Source organism: Brachyistius frenatus, unplaced genomic scaffold (assembly GCF_029030835.1).
Source record: "Brachyistius frenatus isolate BFR_SWC_R1_liver_20210118 unplaced genomic scaffold, ASM2903083v1 Contig_54, whole genome shotgun sequence".
Classification (NCBI taxonomy): Eukaryota; Metazoa; Chordata; class Actinopteri; family Embiotocidae; genus Brachyistius; species Brachyistius frenatus.
In genome coordinates this window covers 938,652-953,708 of record NW_027210653.1, presented here as the reverse complement: position 1 = coordinate 953,708, position 15,057 = coordinate 938,652, and the positions used below count along the sequence as shown (strand labels likewise).

At 40.2% G+C, this 15,057-nt stretch overlaps 1 protein-coding gene across 38 annotated transcripts in view; it reads right to left on the bottom strand.

Moving 5' to 3' along the window:
* LOC138624711 (receptor-type tyrosine-protein phosphatase delta-like) overlaps nucleotides 1-15,057 on the bottom strand; it is a 350,030-nt gene that overhangs the window by 206,396 nt on the left and 128,577 nt on the right. For all 38 annotated transcript variants that reach the window (XM_069705103.1, XM_069705107.1, XM_069705104.1 and 35 more), the window contains exons 5-6: nucleotides 12,264-12,336; nucleotides 8,812-8,914 (exon numbers count right to left, since the gene is read on the bottom strand). The gene's annotated coding sequence lies outside the window, so the exon portion shown is untranslated. The remainder of the gene's footprint in view (nucleotides 1-8,811; nucleotides 8,915-12,263; nucleotides 12,337-15,057) is intronic.

Genomic DNA, 15,057 nt, shown 5'->3' with positions numbered 1-15,057 from the left:
TTTGTCCAGTCCACCTGACTGAGTTTGATCAAGCCTCGGCCGATGTCAAACTGGAAAGCTACTGAGGACAGTAAATCCGTCTGTATTTTTCTATCATAATCAGCTGATAGCTTGGAGGGCCAAAAGGGAAAAAAGGTGGTATAATAAATTGGCTCATAATACAATTAAAATCAAGCATGACACTCATTCTGTAGCAGTAATAGCCATTATATATATATTTCTTTTAAATTTGACAATCTCACCACTTTGCAGTTCTATTAAAATATTCTATTTAAAAATGTGGCACACAATCTTTTTTTTTATAGGTGATGGGGGTCAGAAATAAATATTGATAATTTGTGTAAGGGCGCTTCTTTTTAAAAACAACATCTCCTCCAGCCCCAAAAATTCCACTCAGTCCCTTAATTTTGCAAACATTAGGAATGTAATTATTTTCTTTCCATATCCAAATTACTCATCTGTAGTTAAAAATTGTAATTAATGTGCACGCTCCATAGAAGAAAATAAATTATTTGTTATCGTACATTTGTGGACTTTGATCATCCTTTCTTTACCTTTAGGCAGCACCTGGCCCTTTCCTTAACCCTCTCAGTCATCCCATAATCTTATATTAGCCCACATTCACCCACATATTGCGTCTGCTAAGTGATAGGCCACATAAATCCATTTTTCTATACACACACACAATAACAGTTGAATGCAGCTCCCAAACCGCTTGCTGATAGCTGCCATTTCTTATCACTCCATTTGAATATAGCTCCGTTATGAAGGCACTTTTGCTTGCTGTCTAAATGGAGGAGACTGAGAGAGAGGTGATGCATTTTTGTTCAAATTACTTAAGCTGCCTGCAAAGCTTTTTGTAGAGTCACACGCTTATGAAAATCCAACATAAAGAGCAGAAAATCTTGACAAAAAACAGTCCCGATGACACCTATCACCTACTTTCCAGTGGATTTTAATGAGTGATGTGTGATCTGTGATTCCTGCTATTTTTTTTTGCACATACAATAAGCTCATGCTGTTAAATACAATCAAGAAGCAAGTTGAGAAATTCATTCTGCTTTTTTCTTCTTTCCATTCTGTAATAACCAAATGATATCCACTTTTTGCAGATTTTGTTTTGCATTCTGTCGCAGGAAACATGCCGGTCCCACTGTTTTCTTTTACCAAATATGTCTGCTTGTCAAGAAACGGCGGGTGTAGTTCTGCCATCTGTGGTTTTAATTTGAAACTTTTTATGAACTAAAAATAAGCTAATTAAGCATCTATATTTTTGTTCTTGTTGAGCTTTAGCATTTGTGAGGAAATGGTCCTGTAGTTAACGATCTAAGCTGAAATAGGCTTTCGGAAAAAAATGTTTTCACTGTCGGTGTTACAATAGCAGGGAGAGCCCATCGGCGGGCAGCGTAATGTTGTGAGACCGTTTGATAGACAACAGCACAGCAGGAGAAAGAGGAGAGGAAGTGGGATTCAGGACTGGAGAGCCAAGAGACACTTTCTCTTTCACTCTCTTGCTCCCAACTGCTCCCAGTGCAAGAGACATGGGCCGCTGCACAGACAGATGGCGAGGAGGTGTGTGTGTGTGTGTGTGTGTGTGTGTGTGTGTGTGTGTGTGTGTGTGTGTGTGTGTGTGTGTGTGTGTGTGTGTGTGTGTGTGTGTGTGTGTGTGTGTGTGTGTGTGTGTGTGTGTGTGTGTGTGTGATGCTGAATGTGTGTAGTGGTGGATGGTGACGCCATTCGGCTTTCTACAAGTGTGAGAGATGGAGCGCGAGAGATATAAGGGGAGAAAATGAAGGAGGGAAAAACACTGCAGAGGTGTGTGTGTGTGTGTGTGTGTGTGTGTGTGTGTGTGTGTGTGTGTGTGTGTGTGTGTGTGTGTGTGTGTGTGTGTGTGTGTGTGTGTGAGAGAGAGAATGGTGATTTCTTCATGAAATCATTGATCCATGTGCTGTTTTTTTTTATATATATTCCACATCCAAATAGCTTGTGTACTTCATTAGAGCAGCAATGAAAGCTCATTTGCGCTGTCACTTTGCATTCACCCGTCATGCTGCACTGAGAAGATGTTGCATGTAAGGGACCTCTCCTGATGATGAAAGGCACACCTACTGGAAAAACTGGGGGGGTGTCGACGATGTGATTCTGTATTGACAGACTGCCATCTGCTGGATTTTATTGTAATTTCAATATATTCTATTTTATCATCACCCTTGTCCTTATATTCAGTTACAGTTACATACAGTATGAATACATGTCATTTTCTTTACTGATTAGGATTTGCTGTAAGTATGCCGGCTGTAAAGCCACACTGACGTGTGTCAAGGTTGAAAGCCAGTCTCTTAACAAGTAATTTACTCCAAATGTTTGTTTCATTTTTCTACTATTTCATTGTACTCTTTAGAAGTCACCCTTGAGTCTCTCCTTCTGAGGTAGAATGAGCATCTATCTTTTATAGAGTTAGAGACTGGAAATAGGTATTTCCGGAAATAAGTGTAACATAATGTAAATATACATTCAATAAGTACAATTTTGAATACTGACGAAATAAATGTTTTTGTATTCCTAGGTTAAGTTAAATTCCGACAACTTTGTACAGTGCGTTTTTATTTTTTTGTCTGGTGAAGAGGAGGAACCCACTTAGTTTGGTGTAAAAATAAATCTTAATCCATTGATAAAAATTGATTATTTATTACATTTTTGCATATAAATGAGGCTGTAGGATAGCAAATCAAAGAGAAGGAAGCCCGTATTTTTAATGATGCCAGTGGCTCAGAGTCACTTAGAGAGATGGAGTCTTGGAAGGCAAATGGTGATGCACAGCACCATCTTGTGGTTATGTCATTTGACTGAAAAATAGTTTGCATACATTTGGTGATTAAGGTTGAAGCCAGGATGATTTCATTGACAGTTCAAACTTATAGTATTCCTTTAAAATGTGGAAACTTGATCAGATGTATATTAGCATTTCTCTTTGATTTCTTTTTGGAGTTGCAGTGGTTTTAATCGAATTGAACATCTGCCTTTACCATGCGGCCCTTTCACAAATGTTTGCTCTGTGGTATGTGATGTAAATTGCATCCGAGCAATAACCAGAGCTGCTTTTGCTGCATTTGTCTGTGTTTTTGTGAATACATTCATATATTGTAGCAGAAAGGGGAGAAAAAAAAAAAAAAAAAAAAAAGAGCCCTTTAACACCCTGATAGGGAAGTGACAAATCAAGTACAACCGTGAGCAGGAGGAGGGGCAATCAACAAACAAAAGGAGAACTCAGGAAGACCGAGAGTGACTGATAGAGGAGCTTTTTCAAAGTGTAATTCTGTTTCTGGATCTCGTTGCTCTAGAAAAGAAAGTTATATATATTTTCAAGTAACCGAGCACTGGGTTATCCCAGAACCGGCTGCAGCGCTTTGACCTTTTTTGGAGACCAAGGCCTTGTGGAGCTGTGTGGATCCCTGGAGCAGGTGGACCGAGCTGAATTTGTTCAACTCTCTCTTGGACCCGTTTGGCTGCAACTGAGGACCTCCCTGGCTTTGGCTGACTGTAAGATGCGTCTCCTTTAAGGAAACGCTCCAGGCTTCTCCCTTTCCTTCCTTACTTGACCACTTCATCTTTAACCCTCATCTTCCTTGGACATTAAACATCAGAGCCATTAGAACCACTTATTTTGATTAGTCTGGGGATAAACCTACTCTACAATATTTCTGCATTCATGTGCTTGAGATCTCACAATGCATTTGAAAAAAACACTGCAGCCATTACCTGTCACACGACTAATGAGCAGTCTGTGTGCGCGCAGTTGATGGTCATGAAATATGCACCAGACTTAAATACCTCATGTATAGTGCCTTGAGACAAATCCACGCATTTCATTAAACGCACGCACACACACTGGCTCGGCTCTTCTGCAGAATTATTCCTCCTTTGCACAGGAAATAAAATGAATTTTCTATGCTTGTTTCCTCATAATCACAATGGCAAGGTAATGTTAAAGGATTAGCAGTTTTATTTCAACAATTTCGGGTAAGCTATAAAATTGAACCTATAACACATCCTTTTGAACATCCCTGCTGATTCAAAGTCACAGAGCACACAACGTCGAATTATGTCCGGTATTTAAGTCAGTAATTAGGAGGTTATCATAAGTTGTCTCTAATCATTTACTTTTTTTTGTATTTTTCTGATCTATTATGGTCAGTACTTCAATCTCTAATCCTGTCTGTTTGTGGCTTAGCAGAGATTCACCCTGGGAAACCGCTGGCTGCTATCTGACATGAAACAGATTTGATCCTTTTTCCAGAGCATATCTGTCTTTTTCAGACAGGCAGTTTTCAAAAGAAATATGTCAGCAGTCTGGGGATTATGCTTTTTTTTTTTTTTTTTTTTGCTAATCACCAAAAGACCCAACCTGCCCGACATTTCTTTGGTTTAACAATGCAGTGCACTGAGCAAAAGTCATGTTCCCATTTACAGCAGATGCTTATTTTGATCTTCTTTTATTCTCATTGTATTAGAAAAATCTGATTGATTAACTATTAACTTCATGCTCTGCTGACTCACGTGATTATCTTTTGCAAATAAAAAGTGATTGAGCAAAAAAAAAAAAAAAAAAATGAATAGGTGGACTAATTTCACAAACTTGTCCTACTGATGTTGAGAAAATAGACTCGTCATCATTCATCTCGATTTGCTGTCTAAGAGTGAGCACAGGAAAATATGCATGTGCCAACATGCATATTTTGCATGTTGGCACAGTTTACTCTGTACGGGGAAAAGCAATCTGTCAAAGCATCCTGGAGTCGAATGTTTAGGTAAACATGTTCTCTCTCAGTCCTGCCTCTTCACCTCTTTCACACAGAGAAAATAACGTCATACCCTGTACTGTATGTGTAGATAAAATCAACTATAAAACTACACTGCTCAAAAAAAATAAAGGGAACACTTAAACAACACAATGTAACTCCAAGTCAATCACACTTCTGGGAAATCAACCTGTCCAGTTAGGAAGCAACGCTGATTGTGAATCAATTTCACCTGCTGTTGTGCAAATGGGACAGACAACAGGTGGAAATGAGAGGCAATTATCAAGACAACCCCTATAAAGGAACGGTTCTGCAGGTGGTGACCACACACACCATTTCTCTGTCCTCGTCCTTTCTGGCTGATTTTTGGTCACTTTTGCATTTTGCCAGCGCCCTCACCACCAGAGGCAGCACGAGGCGGTGTCTGCAACCCACAGAAGTTGCTCAGGTAGTGCAGCTCATCCAGGATGGCACATCAACGCACGCTGTGGCAAGAAGGTTTGCTGTGTCTGTCAGCACAGTGTCAAGAGCACGGAGGACATACCGGGAGACAGGCCCGGTCCACCATGAGACGTGGAGGGGGCCGTAGAAGGACAACAACCCAGCGGCGGGACCGCTATCTGCTCCTCTGTACAAAGAGGAACAGGAGGAGCGCTGCCAGAGCCCTACAAAATGACATTGGCGGTGGGTCAGCGACGGTCTGGGGAGGCATTTCTTCAGAGGGCCGCACAGCCCTCCGTGTGCTAGCCAGAGGTACCCTGACTGCCATTAGGTCCCGGGATGAGATCCTCAGACCCGTTGCAAGACCATATGCTGGTGCAGCGGGCCCCGGGTTCCTTCTGATGTATGACAATGCTCGGCCTCATGTGGCTGGAGTGTGTCAGCAGTTACTGCATGATGAAGGCATCGATGCTACGGACCGGCCTGCCCGTTCCCCAGACCTGAATCCAATCCAGCACATTTGGGACACCGTGTCTCGTTCCGTCCACCGACGCCACGTCGCACCGCAGACTGTCCAGGAGTCGGCTGATGCTTTGATCCAGGTCTGGGAGGAGATCCCTCAGGAGAACATCCGTCGTCTCATCAGGAGCATGCCCAGGCGTTGTAGGGAGTGATACAGGTACGTGGAGGACACACACACACTACTGAGACTCATTTTGACTTGTCTTCAGGAATTTCCACAGAAGTTGGATCAGCCTGTGATCTGATTTTTCCACTTTTATTTTGAGTATGATTCTGAATCCAGACCTCCATGGGATAATGATTTTGATTTCCACTGATCATTCTTATGTTATTTTGTTCTCAAGATTTTCAACTGGAATATTTAATTCATTGAGATCGAGGATGTGTTGTTTAAGTGTTCCCTTTATTTTTTTGAGCAGTGTATATTCCTGGATCCTTTTTAAACACAGGTTTAATGAACTTTGTTGCAGTGTAGGCTAACAAGTGATTCTCACTGTATGATTGTGTTTTTTTTTTTAAGCGAACTGACTATTGCTGAGTCTGCTCCAGTGTAAGTACACGACGTGGGCTGAGAGTGATGGACTCCTGGTATCATTGGTAGTTATTTGTGGCGTGTGTATAACCACAATTCCCCAGCCACAGCTTATTGCAGGGTGAAGCTGAGCGAGATACACTCTGAGACTGGCATGAAGCCACAGGACTTTGTAATAATTCATCGGCCAAAAAGCCCTCCAAGTACTCGCTGTGTAATATTTATATCCAGCTGAATGTATTTCCTCAGCTGCATCACTGAACAGGCTCGGGTCAGGAATGTTCTCCTCTCCGAAAGGGCTCTAGCGTTTCAGACCTTCGTGAAATCTGGGAAACAATACTATGAGTTTCCCCCTGATCACATTCAAGCTGCTTAAAATGAGGCATATGTGCCTCTGGGGCCAATGGCTGTTTTTAAACTTTTTATAATTTGTAAAGTTTTAATACCGACATCTTAAACTGTCTTTCCACCGATCAGGTGTATTAATCTGGCAGTAAAACTAAATTACAGAGATGATAGTTGGATGATTTTAGTATCGCTCGCAACTATAATTGGAGATTTTTTTTTTTAGTAGACTTGGCGGACTTTAAGCCACCCTGTCAGTTTTACAACTTGTGTCTGTCTCTTGCATCTTCTTGTATTCTCGCCTACTCTATCTACAGTACCATGTCCAGTAAACCCTCAGAGGACTTTGGCTCATTTGTTGTTTGTTTTTGATGAGTCATTTCTTCATCTTTGTCTCGTACTGCCATTTTCTTTGTATTGTCTTTGATCGTGTCATTTCATTCCTTCTTTTTCTCCTTGGAGAGGCTTCACATAAAATGTAAATACTTCAAACTGTGATTAAAAAATATTTGTTTTAATGCAGAGGAGGCTTATTGGACTCCTCTGCATTGGAAATGTTTCCTAATGAAAGTGCTTCCTCAAAGATGCAAACTGTTGGAAGATGTGCAAACGTAAAATGGTACAATGCCAACAGTTAATTGTATGCAATGTAGTTGCTGCTTATCTATATCAAATGTTTGACCTTTACAGTACATGCCAGTCAATTATACTTTCTAACTTCAATATTTAATAACACAGGAAATGAGGAGACTGTTATCCCATTGAAGCACTGATTTCATTTTGACGATGCCCTCTATCGGCCATAGTAATTATGACAGGTGCAGAGGAGGTTATGTTAGTAAAAGAGGCAAACATTCTGCACAAGGTGGTGAGGGTGGATACAAGACTTCAGTTACAGGCCTTTATTCAAGATTAACTTTAGCACAGGCGATCCCTGCTCGTTTCCCATTTCAGACAGGTTGTCAGTGTTACCAGTGTTAACCATAACAATTGAATGATGTCTATGTTTCGAGTATGAAATAGTTTGGGTATCATTCTTTTTTTTTTGATGATTTAATATTAATTGTGGCAGTTAGTCTGGCTTTTCTGTTTGACCTCCTGTATTTGTATTACACTGACTGAACCTTCTATGCTGATGACAAACAACGTTGCGCTTTCTTGTAATCGATTTCAAACACTGATACTCATTGAATTTGATCCCATTTAGCATCAGCAATTTTCTCTTTGTCAAATGGAATCCTAAAATGTGTTAAATATAACAATAAGTGTATTAGTTGGACTTCGTCTTTGGCTTAATAGACTGATACCCAAATCGACAAATGTGGTTTCAACTGTAGAAGTTTTTCTCAAATTGAAACTCTTCTTCACTGCCGTTTTCGGCTGCATTTATTGTTTTTAACTTTCAGTTTTAGATGTTGTCCGTTACCTTGCTAGATTTCCATCTTTTCTGGAACAGTGTTTTAAATGCTTTCCATTACATGTGAGAAATTGGAAGAGGTAGTAAAGATGGATCAAAATTAACTCTAATAATGACCAGTCAAATTGTGAAGTGAAAAATTGGACGAGCCAATCAACACATTTAAAGACAATAAACAGCTTGAGATGCGTCATTGAAGGAGCCCGGCTTTGTTTTTAAACATCTGTGAAAATTGTTAAATCCTGATAGATATTAGTGTCATTTATTCATTTAATTTTGAAAATACACTAAATTGGTGGTTTATGTTTGTCTGGTGAGTGACTCAGATGTGTATGGGAAAATAAATGTGTTAAATTAAACATAATTTCACAATAGTTTATGCTTATGTCATTCGCAAAATCAAAATAATGTTCCCATTATACCATTTCCAGGTTAACGTCTCAATTTAAAATGAAAGACTGGTTTGGTGCAGAGACGCTCTGCTCCACCACATTTCTGTGTTTCGTCAGTAAAAACAGTGTTCCTGTTTATTTTGAAAGCAGCTTTTCTCAAATTAACAGCTTAAAATGTTGAGGAAACATCTGCCACTTATTTTGCAATGAAGCTCTTTTTTTTAAAGCATGAATAAGATAAGCTCATAAATGAATTAGCTCCCACAATGGTTAAGCTTAATGTGAAAAACCTTGTCTGAGGCAAACAGCTGCCCTGTGGACTGTGTGGTTTGTTGAATTTGAAAGAGCACTTGTCCAACTCACCAAGAAATGAGGCTTCTCTGTTGGCTCATGCAGGTGCCAACATGCTGCCCGATGCTGCTGTTCTACCTTGCCGACGCCAAACTAAAGCCACCTTTGCCCCCACCTAGGAGAAGAGAAAAGTTAGCAGGATCAGGTATGGTTTAAAGACGCATGTGGAGAGTACAATCTGAAATCCCTGAATTACAGCCATAAGAGTTTCTAGTACTATGTCTATGTAAACCAGCATCAAAACCAACCAGCATCAATGCATTGCTTGCCTGACAGGTGTTGTCCATTCTGTGTATATGCTATAATCCACTCTGTTTGCATGGGCTTCTTGGGCATTGCAGGTATTTATTTAGTGTGGCAGAAATGGAAAAAGCAGGAACAAATATGATCAGTTTGACTTTTTTCTTCTTCCTCTTGTGTGGTATTGAATCCTTGTCGCTCTCATGCACCTTGCATGCTTTTTGCCCACTGTTTTGATACTGCAAAACAATATGACGAAAGACAACTGATAGGGGGCATAACAAGCTGTAAAATATAACTGATCGTTGTCATTCAATAAAACTAAAATATTGTTGTGCTACACTTAGGCTCAAAATAAATACCCAGGGTCAATCTAAAAGACTCCACTTTACATCTCGGTGGCTTCCCCTTCGTGTTATTAGAAAAATAGCCTTGGCTTTTTTCAACTCATGAGGCTGTATTTGCATATAATTAACCTCTTAAAAGACATATTAAAGACGGGCCTAAATCTGACGTGCCTTTGGAATATCTTACTTGCATTTGCATAACGTTTGCCTCCTCTGCAGGCGATAAAGCGGTATTAAGCTGGATTATAATATTTGATTTTGTGGTATGTGTATGTGCGTGTGTGCGTGCAATGACTGTATACATAGTTGTGTACCAGAATGTGTTGGAAACTGGAATGTGTTTTAGCTGTTTTGGCATGCCTCCCTATCGCCAGCAGGGCCAAAGAGAACAGCGAGCTATGCCTGACTGACATGTTACTCGTGTGACCTCATGAAAGTACAAATCCCTTCAAGCGGTATAATAAATCATCACAGCCAGGGCTGGCCCACAACACATGCTTCAATGCGCACACACACACACACACACACACACACACACACACATACAATTCAAGCCATAAAATAATATATCAAATTTAGAAAGTACGGAAACGCCATCATACCCTCAAGTACCCTGACCTTTTGAGGTAGCAGGATGGACCAGTAGTCAGTTAGGTCACATCACGAGGGAATGCCTACTATTAACACCACAGATACCAAACTGAAGTGTCTTTGAGCATGACAATGAACCCCAAACCTACTCTGAAGGAACTCATACCTGACAACTTCCATGTCTTTACCAGAAGACAGAATAGACATGTAATAGACATGTTGGCGTATACTCCAAACAATATAAAGCGCTTATCCATTTTTCAACACGGCAGTAATGGGCTGTGTCAATTTTTCTGTTTACCTGATATAACTTTTTTTTTTTTCTCAGTGCTAATAGGCCACTTCACATTTAATGTAAGCAGTGTTAGGAAGTAGACTTTGGAAGTTTTTTGGGGGGCTGCCAGACTGGTTTCTATTCTAAACCAGGTCACCTGCTACTGCTGTGAATTCTACTTTATATAACACGACTCCATGACAGGCGAAGGGCACCTGTGTACCCATCATGCTGTGTAAGATGCACTCCAACATCATTTTACACGTCTTTAAGCCTTTCGCTCTGAAGAGGAACAGCGAATTCAATTTAAATGTAATGTCTTTAATAGTTCTTGAACAGGACGTTCAAATAGCCTCCAACAGACTCGGTGATACAAAAAAATTCTGCTGTTGTCATTTACAATTCTTCAGGCCCAAAGTTAGTCTCACTCACTTATCTGTACTTAACCATTTTTGCCGTGTCTTTCCACCGAAGCTGCATTTGTCGCTGTCATCTTTAATCAAAGTCACTTTACCACCTGTGCCTCCAACAAATTTTTCACAAATGTTCACAGTAATCACCACAACGCATCACATAGTACATGTGAAATGCTCTGAGTGAAAAGCATCACCTGTTTTGCACACTTAGGAATATAGTTGAGGCTGCCAGTAGGAATAAGAAATGAAAGTGCGGGCCGTGTCTCAATAAGGAGCGACTACATTGGCACCTCCCTGCCCTAATTTGATGTCAACCCACTTTCCCTGCAAGTATATTTTATACGTTCATTGGAAATCCTGTGGACATGTAGAAGAATGTTCTGGTGTATGCTGGCCTCTGCCTAGGGAGCAGTATCTCACAGCAACACAAATGCTCCAATTACAGCTGCACCCACAGGTCCTCTGGGGAAACCACAGTGCTGCTCATTGATCTGAAAAACACCACTGTGATAGAGGGAAACTTCCCTCCACTTCCAAAGGACATTAACTGTACTTTTAATGTGCAAAGTAGAACATTATTATGACAATGACAAGGGGAGTTTTTGAGGCATAATTATTTATGGCACCACAGTGGAGCATTTGTGCTCACGTGAATTTGAGTGCAGATTAAAGTGCTGCTTTATACGTGAATATACAGCATCAGGCAAATATAATTATTCCACTCTGTAACAATATTATTTTGACACAACACGCATTCTGAAGATTCAGTGTGTTTACACTTAGGTCACTTACTATCATCGCTTATTTTTCACACGACTCCTCGTGCTGTCATCCCTGTGTGTGTTGGATGAGTACTCGTACTGGCACAATGCGGTAAAAGCATCTGTCAGTCCTCTGTCTAAATGCTGTGAGAAGTGTGAATGGGTGCGTCATCTAACAACATAGCCTTCATGTGAGAACAGACTTGTTAAAACAGTAGACTGGCAGCAGTAGAGATCCCTGTACTCCAGAGGGCACCATTAGCATGCTTTATGTGTCATTATTCTACACAGAGCAATAATACCAATGTCTTGCAGGTAAATTAAGCATCAGTCCAGTGGAGTCACCAAAAAAACAGCATCACTGAAAGTAATCTGTAAACATGAGTAAAATGGTTGATTTTTTTTTTTTTAAATCTCATTACAGCAGTTTACTGAATAATACTATAACCACAGCTGTTTACTTTTCTACAATATGTGCTAGTTTAAAAAAAAAAAAAAAAATTAAATAGAACTTTTTTGCCAAGCCGAAGAGCTATTTTATGTCAAATAATAACAGTCACACAGTCAAGGAACCAATTTCCTGTGACTGAGCAATAAATCATGTCTAGACATGTTTTCTTTCTATACTTTAATCTAGTCTAACAACATGCAGCTGTTTGACCCTTGATTTGATTTCTATGGGTTGACATTATTATCCTGTTGATATTGTTTGGTGCCTTGACATTTGAACACCAAAAAAAAAAAAAAAAAGGATTTTGGCCACTAGCAATCAATAGAGTAGTACATAGCAATTTCAAGGGACATTTTTTTCAGGGTTACAAAATGTGGATCTTACCTGTTTGGAATGATCAATTGCGATTGCTGCCTCGGACCAGAGCGATGAAAGAACAGAACTCCTCAGAATTTCCCTGGAGGAAGAGAGATGAAGAGGTCAGGATGCGTCATGCTTTAGTTTATTGTATCATTGTCCGTTCACCACTAAACACTTGGATCACTTGCACTGGAGATCGATGCTGAGTTTGCATACACAGTCACACATTGAGATGAAAAGAGACGAGCATGAACTAACGCACACCGTGACCTCTCAGCTTTGCCGTGTTATCATCATAGTCCTATTAGCGTTGTAAACATTCTCCATCTACTTTGAGGAAGTGATTTACCATTATGCATAATGAGCGCTGCTAAAAATAGACCCCTGCATGAACGCTGACAGTTTCTCCACCTTATAGTGAAGACAGCATAGCAGCATGTTTGTTTTTGTCTGCTTGCAAGTAAATCATTTCTGACAGCGACTCTTTCTCCCACACTCTTAGTTGTGTACATGAAAGGATGAATATGAGCCTGACATACGCACACACTGACCCACATAGATGGCCGTGAGAACCATACACTAAACATGTGTGGAATTTTTATGGATTTTGTCGATTGCCGGGTTTATATTCCGGATGGAAAGGAACAGTGCAGCAAAGGAGCCTTAACGGTGTCCAAGAAGCATAAAGGATTTTCCTCATTCTTAAAAACACTCAAACATATTTAGATGGACACAAATATCAACAGTCTTCCATGTTTGCTTCAGTAGGGAAGTAGATCACTAGCCCAAAATTGTCTGACAGTCCGGAAACGTCACAGCGGCACCAATGATTGACAGATCCCCGCCTGTGTTTTGTCCTGCATGGAAATGACGCTGATAACTAGATGTTGGACACCGTGACACGCGCTACATCTTCCATCTACTGTCCCCGTGCAAGATCCTGCGTCTTCAAAGCGCTACAAATGTTCATCTAGCTTGACCTTTTTGCATCTACAATCCTACTTCACCCCCCCTACCCTCTCCCCACACACTACTTTCCTGAAGCACTTCATATGCAAAAATCATGTTAACTTTCGAGATGAAAGTTTCTTTCTCCCTCCCCTTCTTCATTTTCCACCATCTAAAAATGGACTCCTTTCATTATGCGAGCCAACAAAGAGCAGCGTCTGCTCATGCAGCCCATTCCAAGCATACTGATTAATTAGCTTGTATAATTAGCTTAATGATTTAGAGAAACATGGTCATGGCCACCCAAGAAGCTATGCTAATGGACCCTGTCTGCAGCAATTAAAATGCCCATAACTTAACAATGGTGGTTTAAAAGTCCAGATAGCGGCTGTGAAAGAAGTAGGTGGTCCAGTAATAGACATAGTGTTGTGTAAATGAATACCGTTGTACTTATCTCATTGCTAAATTGTGTTGCACGTCGTGTGTTTGTATTGAATAATATTCCTCAGAAGTGCAGACATCGCTGGAACCCTGAGAGCTAATGAAGTGTTCTCCTTTCCTACTATGACCATTCATTTCAATGCCAGCCATTACACTCGGTGCACTTAGACCTCAAATTAGACTTGGAATGTGACGCAAGATGCTGAAAGTGGAAAATCTGCTTTGAGTGTCACTGCGAGCAAATTTATCTTCCGTCTGTCTTATTATGCCATTCTATATAATTTCGGTCTGCCAGTTATGTTAACTCCTTCTCTGTGTGAGCATGCACTGTAACATGCATGAGTTGGGACGTGCAGTTGTGAACTTTACAGTTTCCATGAAATGCAAGTCAAAGCAGACAGTATCTCTGCTCTCTGACAGTAGCATCAGCATTCCTGGCTGCACTTCAGACATAAATCGCCCATTTATGACCTTCCCCTGAACAGTAACCAACAGAGACACCAGTTCGACTCATAAAACCACCCGAATGTTGAGATGAAGGTTAAGATATTACTTATCCATACATGACTTCTAAAACGCCAGTCAAGTGGGAGCAGTTAAGACAAATTTCATCCTTATTTGTTTATTTTTTTTAGTGCTATGATTCAGTGTTTGGAAGATTTCTCCCAGTCATAAATGACTGGTAATGCACTACTCACTTTAGTGCTGACAAAGCAGAGGAATTATGGTGCCATCAAGCTTGTGCAAACAGCACAGGAAATTGACTCGGGTATGGAGGGCTATTTTAATGTTTATAGCAAGACCTCAGCAAAAAAAAAAAAAAAAAAGCAGCTTCAAGCCTGTTGCAAAAACTGGCAATCAGATGCTTTAGAAATGTTAACTAAAACACTGTAGTACTGAATATTAAATATTAGTTAAGGGTAGCACTTCAGGGATTCATTGCATATACTTATGAAGTAAGTCTATGAAAAATGAGTACCTTATTTGAATGGTAATCACATACGTGCTGCCTAATTGCACACACCATGTTTCTGAGCACACTGAGAATGCACGTTTCAGCTATCTTTGGTCTCCGTTCAGCAAATAGTTGGTGAGCTTCTCCGTCTGCAGTTTGTTGTTGGGCGAGAATCCGCCATAGCAATCTTTTTCAGGGGAAAACCAGCAGCCTGAAACACGGTGAATTACAGTGGTGACGGGGAACCCAAACTGTAGAGATTTGTGCCATAAAATGGAAATAATGAGCTGAAAAGTGTGAATATATTTTGTAAAGCTGGGTGTAGTGTCAGGTGCTAATTTGGTGTGGTGACTACAAGGGTCATCTTTAACAGAGTAGTTATTTTACATTGTACATTGCTTGATTAAATGTTTTTATATTTTTGCCATTTTTGGCCGACTAATAAAACATTAGAAATTTAAAAAAAAGAACCTT